The 12,484-nt window shown below is 38.5% G+C and overlaps 1 protein-coding gene across 2 annotated transcripts in view; it reads left to right on the top strand.

Annotated features, from left to right (window-relative positions):
* Positions 1–12,484, top strand: part of LOC133090074 (sterile alpha motif domain-containing protein 1-like) — a 61,872-nt gene that overhangs the window by 36,880 nt on the left and 12,508 nt on the right. For both annotated transcript variants that reach the window (XM_061188343.1, XM_061188344.1), the window contains one exon: positions 6,475–6,738. The gene's annotated coding sequence lies outside the window, so the exon portion shown is untranslated. The remainder of the gene's footprint in view (positions 1–6,474; positions 6,739–12,484) is intronic.

The raw sequence follows: 12,484 nt of genomic DNA, 5'->3' as shown, positions 1-12,484 counted from the left end.
AATACTGAAACTCGAGGAAACAGGGAGGGACAGCTGCTCTTGGGCACATTTTTTTTGTTTTTGTTTGTTTTTATAATTTCTCAATTCCTTACAGTCTACTTGTAATGGATTTTCTGTTACATTATTGCATTACTGACTTGGTGAATTAATTAGATAACCAAAGTGGAAATGTGAACATATGGTTTCATTAAACCTACAAAATGAAGTCACTGACAAGTTTGTGCAAATAATTCTTCTTCAAAAAGTATTTCCCTAAGGACTTTATGGTAAATTGAAAACTTTTGTTATTGACACTCAGTGCTCTCTGTCAACTCACATATCTAATTACCTTTGTGATGCAAGTGTCCTACAACACTCCCCAGTTGTTTTGTGCCCTGACCTCAAAACATCTACATGTAACCACTTCTGGGCATTTGCTTGTATCATATTCCTCTGGCTGCAATACTTCATCTCTCTCACTTTGTTTCTAAATTCCCTTTATTTATTATTTTGCTTTCTTTATTCTTGTTTTTATTTCCCTTTTTTCTACAATGAATGTTTATTATTTGTATTTAAATACATGTTTCACATTACATATGAATCATTGGTTGGACCTCCATATCCATTTGAAGGCCTGGTTTTAGTACTGGGTAGAAGGTGAAATGTTGGCTAAAATGTGCCTTTAGAGTGTGGAAAAGCATCTGATGGGCTGAGAGGAACCAAATAGTCCCTCTCCATATTGTTTACACTTACACCCTTTGCTGGTGTCTCTCAGCTTAGAGACAAAAAGCAAACAGCAACAGAGTTGCTCCATTCCATCTCCAAAACTCTGAACATTTTTGGAATATTATTTAAGCACTATTTATCTATATCCAAGAAAATCCAAGCTCAGCAGAAGAGAAAGATATTGAGTTTGTTCAACTTCTTTCTTCTATCTATGCAAAATAAGTGTTTTCCACGTGTGTGTGTGTGTTAGATGGATGTTCTACCACTTAGGATGAAAATGACACAATATTCTGAAGTGGCATCCAGGAGTAAGCAGGGTAAGTGAGTGATGGTGAGTGACATGTTTGGCTCCACCCAACTCATGATGGAAGCCACATTGTCTCTACTCAATAACCCCAGAATCAGTTATTTTCATTTAATGGTGATGAAATATTAGAATTCTAGGTGCTTTTGTTTGTTGGTTTGGCTTGGTTGGTTGGTTTGGTTTGGTTGTTTTTCCTATACAAGTTATCGACTTAGTTAAATCTGTAGGCTAAGAGCTAGGGTCAGAATTCTTGTTCTTCCACTCTTTGCCAAGAAGACACTAAGCAAATTTGTTAGCCTCCCTCTGTCTCAGTTTTGTCAACTATAAATGAGGATGATAGTACTCACCTTTCTCATAGCATTAGCAGAAAAATCTGTAAACGACAGAAAAAATATCTGGCAAATAAAAGGGACTAAGATAAAAGTTTCAAACTGGCAGTATGTTCGCTATCCTGGGGCTATAAATGCATATGTATTCCAGTGGGAACGCACACCACAAATATAGGGATCTCTTGTTATCTGGACTTTCATTATAAAAATATTTGCTATAATGACTTTCAGATATTGAAGATTGTGAAGGAGTGAGCCCTGCATGGAGAAAAGTGGTACAGACAGAGGGAACTTAATTTTAAAAGTCCTTGAGTTGGCATCAAGTCTCACTTTTGAAAGGGAAAATCTGTTATAGTGAGTCCACAGACTTCTAGTGAAAACACTTAAATTGTACAGGAGTCCAGGCAAGAGGACAGAGAGTGTACTGCAGTCACACTTCAGCTGTACTTGAAGGAATAGTAACAGTGACTTGCATTATTTGAAGGGAAAGAAACAGGAATACAGCCATAATTAACCACATTTGCTCCCAGTGCTCCAGCCACACGGGCCTCCTTACTGTTCATGGCAATGCACGCTCTGTCCCTAAGGCTTGGAACATGATTGCCACATAGTAGAGGTCTTAGTCCGTTTGGGCTGCTATAACAAAAATACCATAGACTGACTGACTTAAAAACAAATTTATCCTCACAGTTCTAGAGGTTGGGAAGTCCAGGATCAACACACTGGCAGATTCAATCTCTGGTGAGAGCCCTCTTCTTGTTTCATAGATGGTGGTCTTCTCACTGTGTCTTCACAAGGCAGAAACAGTGAAGGAGCTCTCTGGGGTATCTTTTATAAGGGCACTAATTCCATTCATGAGGACACCACCCTTATGACTAGTCACCTCCCAACAGCCCCACCTCTAAATACCATCATATTAGGGGCTAGTTTTCAACATAAGAATTTTGAGGGGACACAAACTTTAGTCTATAGCTGTGTGTCCAATAAATAATAATTTGCCAAATAATTTGAATAAATAAAATCTCTTGCATCTGAGCATGAGAACATGGAGATTTTGGTAGCTGAGACCCTTCAGGTTATTAAGTGTGATTTAACATATATTTTGTCAGAGCAGAGAACTTGACCTGGGATTCCATATAGCTAAGGAGGCAGCACTTGGGAGAAAGGGTGGTCTGAGAGCTCAGAGACAGTAATCTAAGAGTCTGTGAGCATCTGTTGATATTGGGAGGACAGAGATGGATTCTATAATAAAACAGCAGCAACTGTGAAAGGACTGAATCACCCACTAATTATGGCAGGTTAATTCACCTGTATAATTACTTATTTGTGTTCATGGTACCTGCCCTCTTTGTTGACTAGAAAGCTCCATGAATCAGACCTGCTATTGTTGGCCTGAGAGGGTGGTTCTTGTGACACTGATGCCCGTACTATCAGAGAAGGGGATTATAAGAGAATTAGTTTGGCATCTGATTCAAATTGCAAAGTCTGTAGAGAAAGTCCAGATAAATTCTTAAGCTGCAAGTGTCTCAAGAATAAGATAAGTTCTTTGGGATTCTGAAAGTGGAATTCCAGAATATGTGGGTTTTTCTTAAGCTAAGTATCATGACTTCATCAATAAAATATCTTTTTCATAGATAAGAGCTAAATGAATCATAATACAGAGTAATTTCTGTTTTTAAATAATTGTCAAATTTTGATTATCATGTAGAAATATGGTTCTGAAACTTTAGTGTTTATTGTAGTTATAACTAGGGTTTACTCCAGTCTGACTGAATGTTTGGAGTTATGTAGGTGTGGATTCAAAATCCACAAAGGTTTTCTAAGCTCTAGCTAATACAAAAGGAGCTTGAAAAATGGTAACATGGGGCAGTTTTCTGGAAATAGCAAGTGATATCCTTGCCAATTATAATGAGTCCAAAAAGTTCCAAGAGTTCTGACTCCTCCTTTCTTTGGCTCAGTTAGGATTCACTTAGACAGTTTTTGTTTGTTTGTTTGTTTGTGGTTTTTTGCAAAGCTCCTTTTTCCCAGGGAAGTTATCAGTGCTGGAGCTAACAAGCCAATCATTGCCCCGATGGGGCAGAAGGCTGTGCTCCCCTGTCACCTCAGACCCTCCCCCCAAGTGGATGCCCAATACATGGAGTGAGTGGACTCAAGATCACCCCTTAGCTAAGACAGATTTTTTAAATGTCTGATCATCAGGGAACACCATGGGGAGTGTTGCTCTGAGGCTGCAAGATACACCCTTCTGATGAAGAGCAGTACAGATGCAACTTTGAGCATTTGTCCTGTCACAGTAATGCTACTTTAAGTGTATGTGGCAGGTGAGTCTCTGGGATAGGAGTCTGTGTGGTTGAGTTCTAGGATAAGACCTGTCATTTCTCACATGACCACTCTGCTCATATACAAGGAGAACTGGCAAGAGAAAATGGAATTCCATCTCCTCCTGGTGATTTTGTGCAGTATATCTCCATTCTATGCAATTTTCTTGTAGCACATCCCTCCTCCCCTTGAGTCATGGTAAGAACCCCATAAACTCACTGTATCAGACCAGTGAAATGTTATATTCATCTCTCTGTCTCAAGTTTACTATTCTCAGATGTCTATAATTTAATCTCTCCACAAATATTTTCATAAATTCAGTATCAAATATTTATATCAAAGTGACTTACTGGTACATTTCTTAAATTTTATTAACTGACAATTGCAATCAATAAATGGTATCCCAACCACACTGCAGAAGGCCTGAGACAATGTAGGAGGAAGTAACACATCATCTCCTGTCAACACAGAGGATTTTAGTAGGGTTGAACAACTGGACACTGGCCTAAAATGTATAATTCCAGGGATTAAATCCTCTAAGATTATGTTATTTATCATTTCAAGGTGAGATTTTATACCTTACTGATGGAGCACAAATAAACTCACACGAAGTCACCCTGAGAAGATAATATTCATTCCTTATTTTGTAACAAAGAATAAAAAAAAAATTGAGAAGAAGTTCATGCTCTACTATATTTTAGAAATACCCTTTTATGCAAGTTACTTGACCTTTAACATTTTTCCATTATTTAAACAAATGTGAGGAAAATACAGCTGACCCTTGAATAACGTGAGGGTTGAGGCACCAACCCCTCACTCCCCAACACTGCCCTTGAAAATTGGGTACTGCTGTCTCTCAAAGGAATTGATAAATGACTCACCCAGGGGCAGGAAGCTGAACCAGTTTGAACAGAATCAGAACTCAAACCCTAGTTCTCTTGATTTCACATATTATGATCTCTAATCGAATACACTTTTCCCCACTCTTAGTATGAAATCTGTAAAATGAAAATACAAAAATCATTGGAAAAAATCTGCATGTAGGTGGACCCATACAGTTCAAACCTGTGTTGTTCAAGGGTCAACTCTACTACCTACTTCATTGAGATATTATGTAATTTAAATAAGAATGCATGCAAAGAAATTAGTACATTGCATAGTACATAGTAAGTGCACAATAAATGCTGCTGCTGATGATCTACCCTTGGTATATCAGCAGCAATCATCTTGACATTTACAATAAACAAAAACAATGCCCTGAACCTCTAGTCCAAGAAATCATATCAAAGTGTAGCAGCCTTCTCCAAATATTTCCATGTTTACAGTCTAAAGCTCAAATTTGGTACTAGCATCTGGATTCTAATAGTAGCTAAGTATAGTGGTCAATTTGTTTTCCCTCAGTTGCTTTTATTAGTTTCCAAAATATCACTCCAGACACAGAATACAGCATTGTTCCCTGATTTCACCAAATATATCAACCATGAATGGTGCTTCTGTGTGTTGTGTGCTTTAAAAATTGTGTTGAGATCCAGAAATGTCTATTACCTTGTAGTCTCCCAAACCACTGGGCACTGACTAGTGGGCAGCCCTACTACATTTCCAAGAGCATCCCAAGGACCAGTTTAGTGTCTCCAGTGTATTCATTCCTTTTTTCACACTCTCTCCTATTGCCTGTAGCCTTGCTCTTTTCTTAGCATTATATGTTTAGCATTATAGGCCTCAGTGTGGGTCAGAGATGGAGACCTGGAAGATGTATAAAAAGAAGTGCTAACTTGAATAATTCTGAGCCCAGGAGAAAGGTAAGAGAGTAGAGGTCCAGAGACAATTTCATTGGAGCTCAAGGCCCATCTCATGGATGCTCAGAAATCTGTCAATGTCTTCCATCAGGAGTCCTGAGAGAGGCCAGGGTCCACAATGTACAATAGGGTGTCTAGGGAGTAGATAATCGTCCTCCATATGCAGATTCAATCTCCTGCCACTCCCAGGACTGCAACTCATGCACATCCCCAAAAAGGAAGGCTACAGCATTGATTCACCCACTCATAACTGGGAAAGGAGGAGTTAACAGCATCTCTGGATACTTGGTCTTTCTATATTGCTTATTGTACATAAAACTGGAATTTATGGTTTATAGGGCACAACTGGAGATCGAAAGTCAGTCATGTAGGTTCCCTACCTGTGATTGATGGAGTGTAAAAGCTGAGAATCTAAAGTGGCTTCCTCAGGCTCTAACTTTTAAATCACATGTGTTACACATATTGTTAGCACTCATTGTTAGCACTTAATGTAAAACCAAAATACATCCCAGGGTGGAAAAATGACTTCTTTGAGAAGTACGTCAGATGGTTTTAGACCATTTCAGAGGTGGATGTTGCTGTCTCTGTCCTTGCTTTTTGTGTCTATCACTAATCATAGTAAAGTTTGGTGCTAGGTACAGCATGTGATTGCTGTGAATCTGTTTTGACAATTGAACATTTGTGGTAGTGTAATGACTTAATCAGAACTGTGTCCTTCAACAAGCCTCTGAGATTACTATAAATCCTAACACTCGACTTCTCATTATTACCTTCTTTTCTTGACTATTTGTTAATATCTCATTCCTTCAAGATTTCTTGTTCTTCCCTTTTTCTGCTACCTTTGTTCTCTTAGGATAATCATTCATTCTGAGGAAATTGTTCACAGAATATTCTTACTACCTAAGTTACACAAGAGATGAGCAATCATTCTGTTTGGTTAAATGTACTAAAACCTAGGATCAAAACAATTTTTGGTTGTTGCTCTCTTAATTGAGCTCCTTGTCCCCTTCACATTTCACAGGATTAGGAAGTTCCCCACACCCTCTCATCAAGAACAGTGATGCCAGAGTGGCCCATCTGGTGTGTCAGGCTGCAGGCTGGTACCCAGAGCCTGAGGCAAGCTGGGGAGATCCCTAAGGACAGAATTTAAAGCCGCACTCCTAAAACAACGGAGCAGGTGGAAACAGCCTGTTCTCCACTGAGTCTTCATTCCTGGTAACTGTGACCTCTTTGGTCCTCAACCCCAGGCTCAACGAGAAGAAGGAAATAACTATTTCTTTGTCAGGTTAGTTTCTATATTATTACATCTCATTGCCTTGAGTAGTGTTTTAAAAGCTGTGTTTCTTGTGTCTTGTTGAATTTCTAATAGCAAGGAAAATGATTTTGAGTCCCTGAATTGTACTTTTTAAAGCAACCTTCCAATACCAAATTGAATTATTCTATTCAAAGTCTCCTACTTGGACCAGAGTTGCTAGCATATCTTTGCTAAGTGAGGTGTGATACGAAATTCAAAATTCACAATATTCTTTCTTGAGCTTGGGTTTCTTACCAGAGTCTGATTTTTAAATAATGAATATAATAATTGTTAACAGTAAATTGACAGGAAGCACAGTGAAGTTGAAGCTTTCCTTTATCCTTACATAGGCACTTCTTGTATTCATAATATTTATGCAATGGCACAGTAAATAGTTGAATTATATTAAAATCATTGAAATGATTGTTTTGTCTGTAAGACGCCAGGGAAGTTATTTGTATTATTTTACTGGTCGATTTAAAAATGATGGAGGCATGTGTGTGTGGAGTGATCAGATTAGGACTGACCCATCCCCTCTAGTGTAGACAGGGGCTACAGTAGAGAAGAATTTAAATGTTATCAAAAAGAAAAAAAAAAGAAAATGTAAGATGCTTTAAGGTCAGCATGAACTAGATATCTGGCTCTTTCGAGAAATTAAGTATGTACTGACACACATTGCCACTTGTCGTAATTGATGTCTATATTTTCCTTCATGACAGAAATAATATATGGATAATTTTGAGTATTATTTTAGCTGTAGTCTGCATTTCCGTGGTTGTTTTTTTCATTGCGGTACAAAGAAGATCTAAAAGTAAGTGGGCTGGGGCAATGTGATGACTGTCATTTGAGTTTGTCCATTGTTGGGACCGGGTGGCGTAAGATGGTGACTTGGAAGAGTAAAACGGTTATCTAAAAGAGTTAAATGTTATGTATGTGAAAGAGACTGAAGGCTTGGAAAGCAGGAATATGAAGGGTCATTTCTTGGTAGCACTTCTTCAGTTGGGAATCTTGGTTTTATCTTGGTACTGAATGGCGTTTTATTCTCAGTCTTGCTATTGTGGAAAAAATGCTATTTGCCCAACAGAATGGATTACCACATGGACCCTAGTCCTTCAGCCTCCCTTAGTTTGGCTTCAGTTAGGATTCATATAGGGGCCCTGAGTAACGTGGTTCCCATAATGGAGCAGATGAGATGTCCAGCAGTGAAGTGTGGGACACCACTGTACACAGCAGCAAAAGAAAAACAAACTATCAAAATAAGTTAATTAAAAAGAAGCCAAAAGTATAGATATAACCCATTTTTGAATAAGAGGATAACTTAGAGATAATTTAAACTTTCTCAAACATTCTCCTGGAGAACACTTTCCCCAGATGTTAATTAGGGGAGATATGGGGAAATATTAAATAAAGTTGAAATTTCTTACTTTAAAAATGATCAGAGATATTAAATGATAATATGAATCTCTAAAAGCATTTAATTTCATGAGAGAATACTTCAGAAAATATTAAGTTAAAAATGTATAAATGTCCATATTTTATAAAGTTAATATATAATTTGAAAAAATACATAAGATGGAATGAATTAGAGTTTTCTTTTCATATCCATGGGTGATATTTATTTTATTCTCCATATATTTCTGATCCTCCCTATTATCCATAATAAGAATGTATAATACTCTGAAAAAAAATTTTAGAAGAAATAGAGTCGATAATTTTTTTGTAGTTATACTTTCCATGCATATCAGTTAATCAGACATAAGGTGAGGATCCCTCTTTAAGGATAATGGTGGATCAGCTGCAAACCAAACATCATTTAATAGATCTTCTGCTGAGCCACAGTTCTCCACAGACTCTGACCTCCTTGCTGGGTCCCTGCCTTCTCCTTTGCTTGAGCAGACCCACCAGGAAGGATCACCTGAGAATGCTGAGAGGGTAAGGGGTGGATGAGGAAGGGCAAAAAAACCCTTATCTCAAGAGGGGCCTGCTTCCTCTCTCATGATTTGGTCCAGTTGTTTCACATGACATCGCCTTTTCCCATCCTGGACCACTTCCTCTACATTTGGCATCCCTAGCATGGAAACCAAAGAATGTTAGCATGGATGCGGAACTGGATTTGCAGTTTCTCCACCCAGACACTAAATAAAGGTGTAAACAACAGTCCGTTTTCTTGTTACAGAGTCATAAAATTGTAACAGGAGCCCCCAAATGGTAAGAATCCTAACAATTTATTCTTCCAGTAAAATTCCTGAAACATAGGAAGCACTTGATTAATGTTGTGTTGCATTACATATTGAACCCAATCCCTCATTTTCCATGTGAGAAAACTGAGGTCTAAAGGCATTCAGGGACCAATTTAGTCCTAGTAACAGAACTGAGATGGGGATTCTGAACACCCAGCTTCCAGTCTTGCAGTCCCTTCTCTGCCATGGTGTCTGTCTCAGGCAAGGGCAATTTTGAGTTGAAATACAATGTTGGTAATATTTGTGTTCAACAACATCTGCCAGTTGGGACTTTCTTCTATCCATGATCTAAGTAAATCTATGCTCAAAATGCTGCTGCATTGTCCTAATCCCACATCCTCCTCAATCTAATATACCTGCTATGGACCCTTACACTTCACAGTGCTGACTTGGTTATCCAGAGTGACAGCTAGAAAATAGGTGAAGTCATCCTCAACAGTCATCCAGGAGAACATGGCTTAGCATTGGCACTTATCATCCATTGAGGAAGACTTCGTATATTTAATTTGTCCAGTTTGGCCAAATAATTCATATTAAGCAAAACACATATTTTAGAATAGTGATGGGGTAAATAGCCATGTGGTTTCCCTATCACACTTATTTCTATAGGGAGAGAAAAAGTTCTGCAATATAATGAAAGACTCAAAACGCTTTAAAAGTTGTAATAGTTGTTCTGGGACTGATCCTTTTATCCAAAGCATAGTTTCTGTTGCATCTTTCCGAAGTTTGATTTCTGGGTAGTTTGGGGCAAACCTCTCTCTGGCTTTGCCCTAGTTCTTTTTCTTCAATTTTGGAGGACCTGAACATCTTCCATGGAGTGGCTTGCCTGGCCCCAAGGCTGGATGGGCTTAGAGAGCTCCAGTTGGATTAGAGCACTTATTACCCCCTCCCCAAGCCTCTCCTTTTATCCAACACATCTCCAAAATTGTCCAACCTTTTTTGCTACTTCAGAATTGACACTTGGAAAGTTTCTTCACTCCCAGTTTTTTCTCTACATTTTTCTATATGGCCTTCGTATTTTAGATTATTCAAAAGCTTTGTTTTCATAGTCTATCTCATATAAACCATATTGAGCAGTTTTTAAAACATTTTCCCCCTCCCTCGCTTCCTTCCTTCCTCTCACTTCCTCTCATCCACAGCCGGGTCAGTATGAAAGAGCCAGTTTTCCCTTTAACCTCATATTCAGTTGAATACACATCACATGTAATTTATGATCTAATCTTCTGTTTGCCATGAACAATGTTACCATTTTGATGCCTAGATTCACAATCTCATAACTTTCAGACATAGTCAAAATAAATTTCTCTATGGAGCTTACTGAGACCACTTCTAGGAATTCACAGTATGCTTCACTTTGCTAATTGTAGTAGCAGAGAGCTAGTAATTACTCATACTTGTGTGCCAAGTTCTTTTTTCTGTCTCTCCATTCTCTATGTCTTCTGAACTTCCATGGTCTACTAGAAATGTCTTCATCACAGTTGCCCTTGGTCTGAAAATCAATAACTCCATCGTTTTACTCTTCATCAATCTCTGTAATATGCTTATTTTTTTATACATCTTTATTGGAGTATAATTGCTTTACAATGTTCTGTTAGTTTCTGCTGCACAACAAAGTGAATCAGCTATATGTATATATATATATCCCCATATCCCCTCCCTCTTGAGCCTCCCGCCCACCCTCCCTATCCCACCCCTCTATGTTGTCACATGGCACTGAGCTGATCTCCCTGTGCTATGCAGCAGCTTCCCACTAGCCATCTATTTGTAATATGCTTATTTTTAACTAACGTAAAACTACAGACATTTCAGTACATTGAGTTTCTACCAGGTTTTGGCTATCTGAAACAGTAAATTTTGGCAGACTATTTTTGTTATAGTCTTTGCCCTCTCTTTTTTCACATTGCATAGTCTGATTACCCATAACAGTATATATGTCTGGCATCGGTGGAAATATGGCTCAAACTTCTAGATACTTTCTGATCTGTCCGTTCGAATCCTGTCTCTCACTTGTTGAAAAATATGGATTCTTTTCCTTTCTTTTAAAATTATTTATTTTTACCTTTTTTTTTTTTTTTTGCTAGAAGTATGTGAAGGCTACAAGTCTACTGGGGAATAGAATTGATATTGTCAGGTTTCCATCATTGCAGTAATAAATTCCACTGAAAGGGCCATCATGTAGTTGATTTTCAGAATCACATTGGAAACCCCTACATTGATTCCAGTTTTTAATACAGGTGCTTCTCTCTCTCTTTCCCCTACTGGGTTCTTTTACTGAGCTCCTCCTTTGCCTGTGAGGCTCCGATTCCTGCCATCCATATCCAAGTGCTCTCCTTAGCTGAATCAGCTCTCTTTTGGGGAGGTGGGTGAAAACATGCTTTGGTAGATTTGGTGCTCTCCAGTCAGGCTTCAAGAAGGTTGGCCCTAGGGTAATAAATCATCCCAGTTTGTCTGGGACTAGCCTGGTTTTAGTAATGAAATTCATGTGTCCCAGGAAACCCCTTTTCATGATGCAAAAATCTCCAGTTTCCTATAATGGGTACAGAAGGTTGGAGGAAAACTGTAAAACCAGTGCAGCAGCCCAAAAAATAGGTCTGAAAGCAACACTCTGTTTTTTTTTTAATTTTGTTTATTACTTGCTTCTTATTAGCTTTTATTTATTTATTTATTTTTGGCTGCGTTGGGTCTTCATTGCTGCACGGGGTCTTTCCCTAGTTGCGGCGAGCGGGGGCTACTCTTCTTTGCGGTGCGCGGGCTTCTCATTGCGGTGGCTTCTCGTTGCGGAGCACGGGCTCTAGGCGCTCAGGCTTCAGTGGCTGTGGCACACAGGCTTAGTTGCTCCACAGCATGTGGGATCTTCCCGGACCAGGGCTCAAACCCGTGTCCCCTGCATTGGCAGGCAGATTCTTAACCACTGTGCCACCAGGGAAGTCCCTGAAAGCAACACTCTTTTTAATATCAAATGAATACAGCATAGATTATCTGCCTTCTTTAGTCACTGTCACTGTTTTTTCCCCTGATAACTGATGTTGGCAATCATGATTTGCAGTTCACAGTAATGAATCACCTGTTGTTGCATCAGTCTGAGTTGTGTGCAAAGTAAATGCATTGTAATCATGAGCATTACCCATCCATCTTTGACTTTGCTTGTAGATTAACTGTGACGCATTGTATTGAGATAGTGCTAAAATTCTTTTGAAAGAATACTGGCTGAAAATTTCCCAAATTTGATAAATAGTGAACACTCACAGATCTAAGAAGCTCAGTGAACCCAAAGCATAAGAATCACGAAGAAAACTGCACAAAGTCACACAATAATCAAATTACTGAAATCTAGTGATAAAGAAAAAATCTAAAAACCAGAAAGAGAAAAAAGATACATTATTCTTATTCTGTAATAAGAATAAGAATTACAGCAGACTTGTTAGTGGAAAAAATGCAAGTCAGAAGAGAGTAAGGGTAACTTCTTTAAAGTATTAAAAAAATTTTTTTAACTGTCA

The sequence above is a fragment of the Eubalaena glacialis genome, chromosome 4, assembly GCF_028564815.1.
Source record: "Eubalaena glacialis isolate mEubGla1 chromosome 4, mEubGla1.1.hap2.+ XY, whole genome shotgun sequence".
Lineage (NCBI taxonomy): Eukaryota > Metazoa > Chordata > Mammalia > Artiodactyla > Balaenidae > Eubalaena > Eubalaena glacialis.
This window is presented reverse-complemented; position numbering and strand designations above follow the sequence as displayed.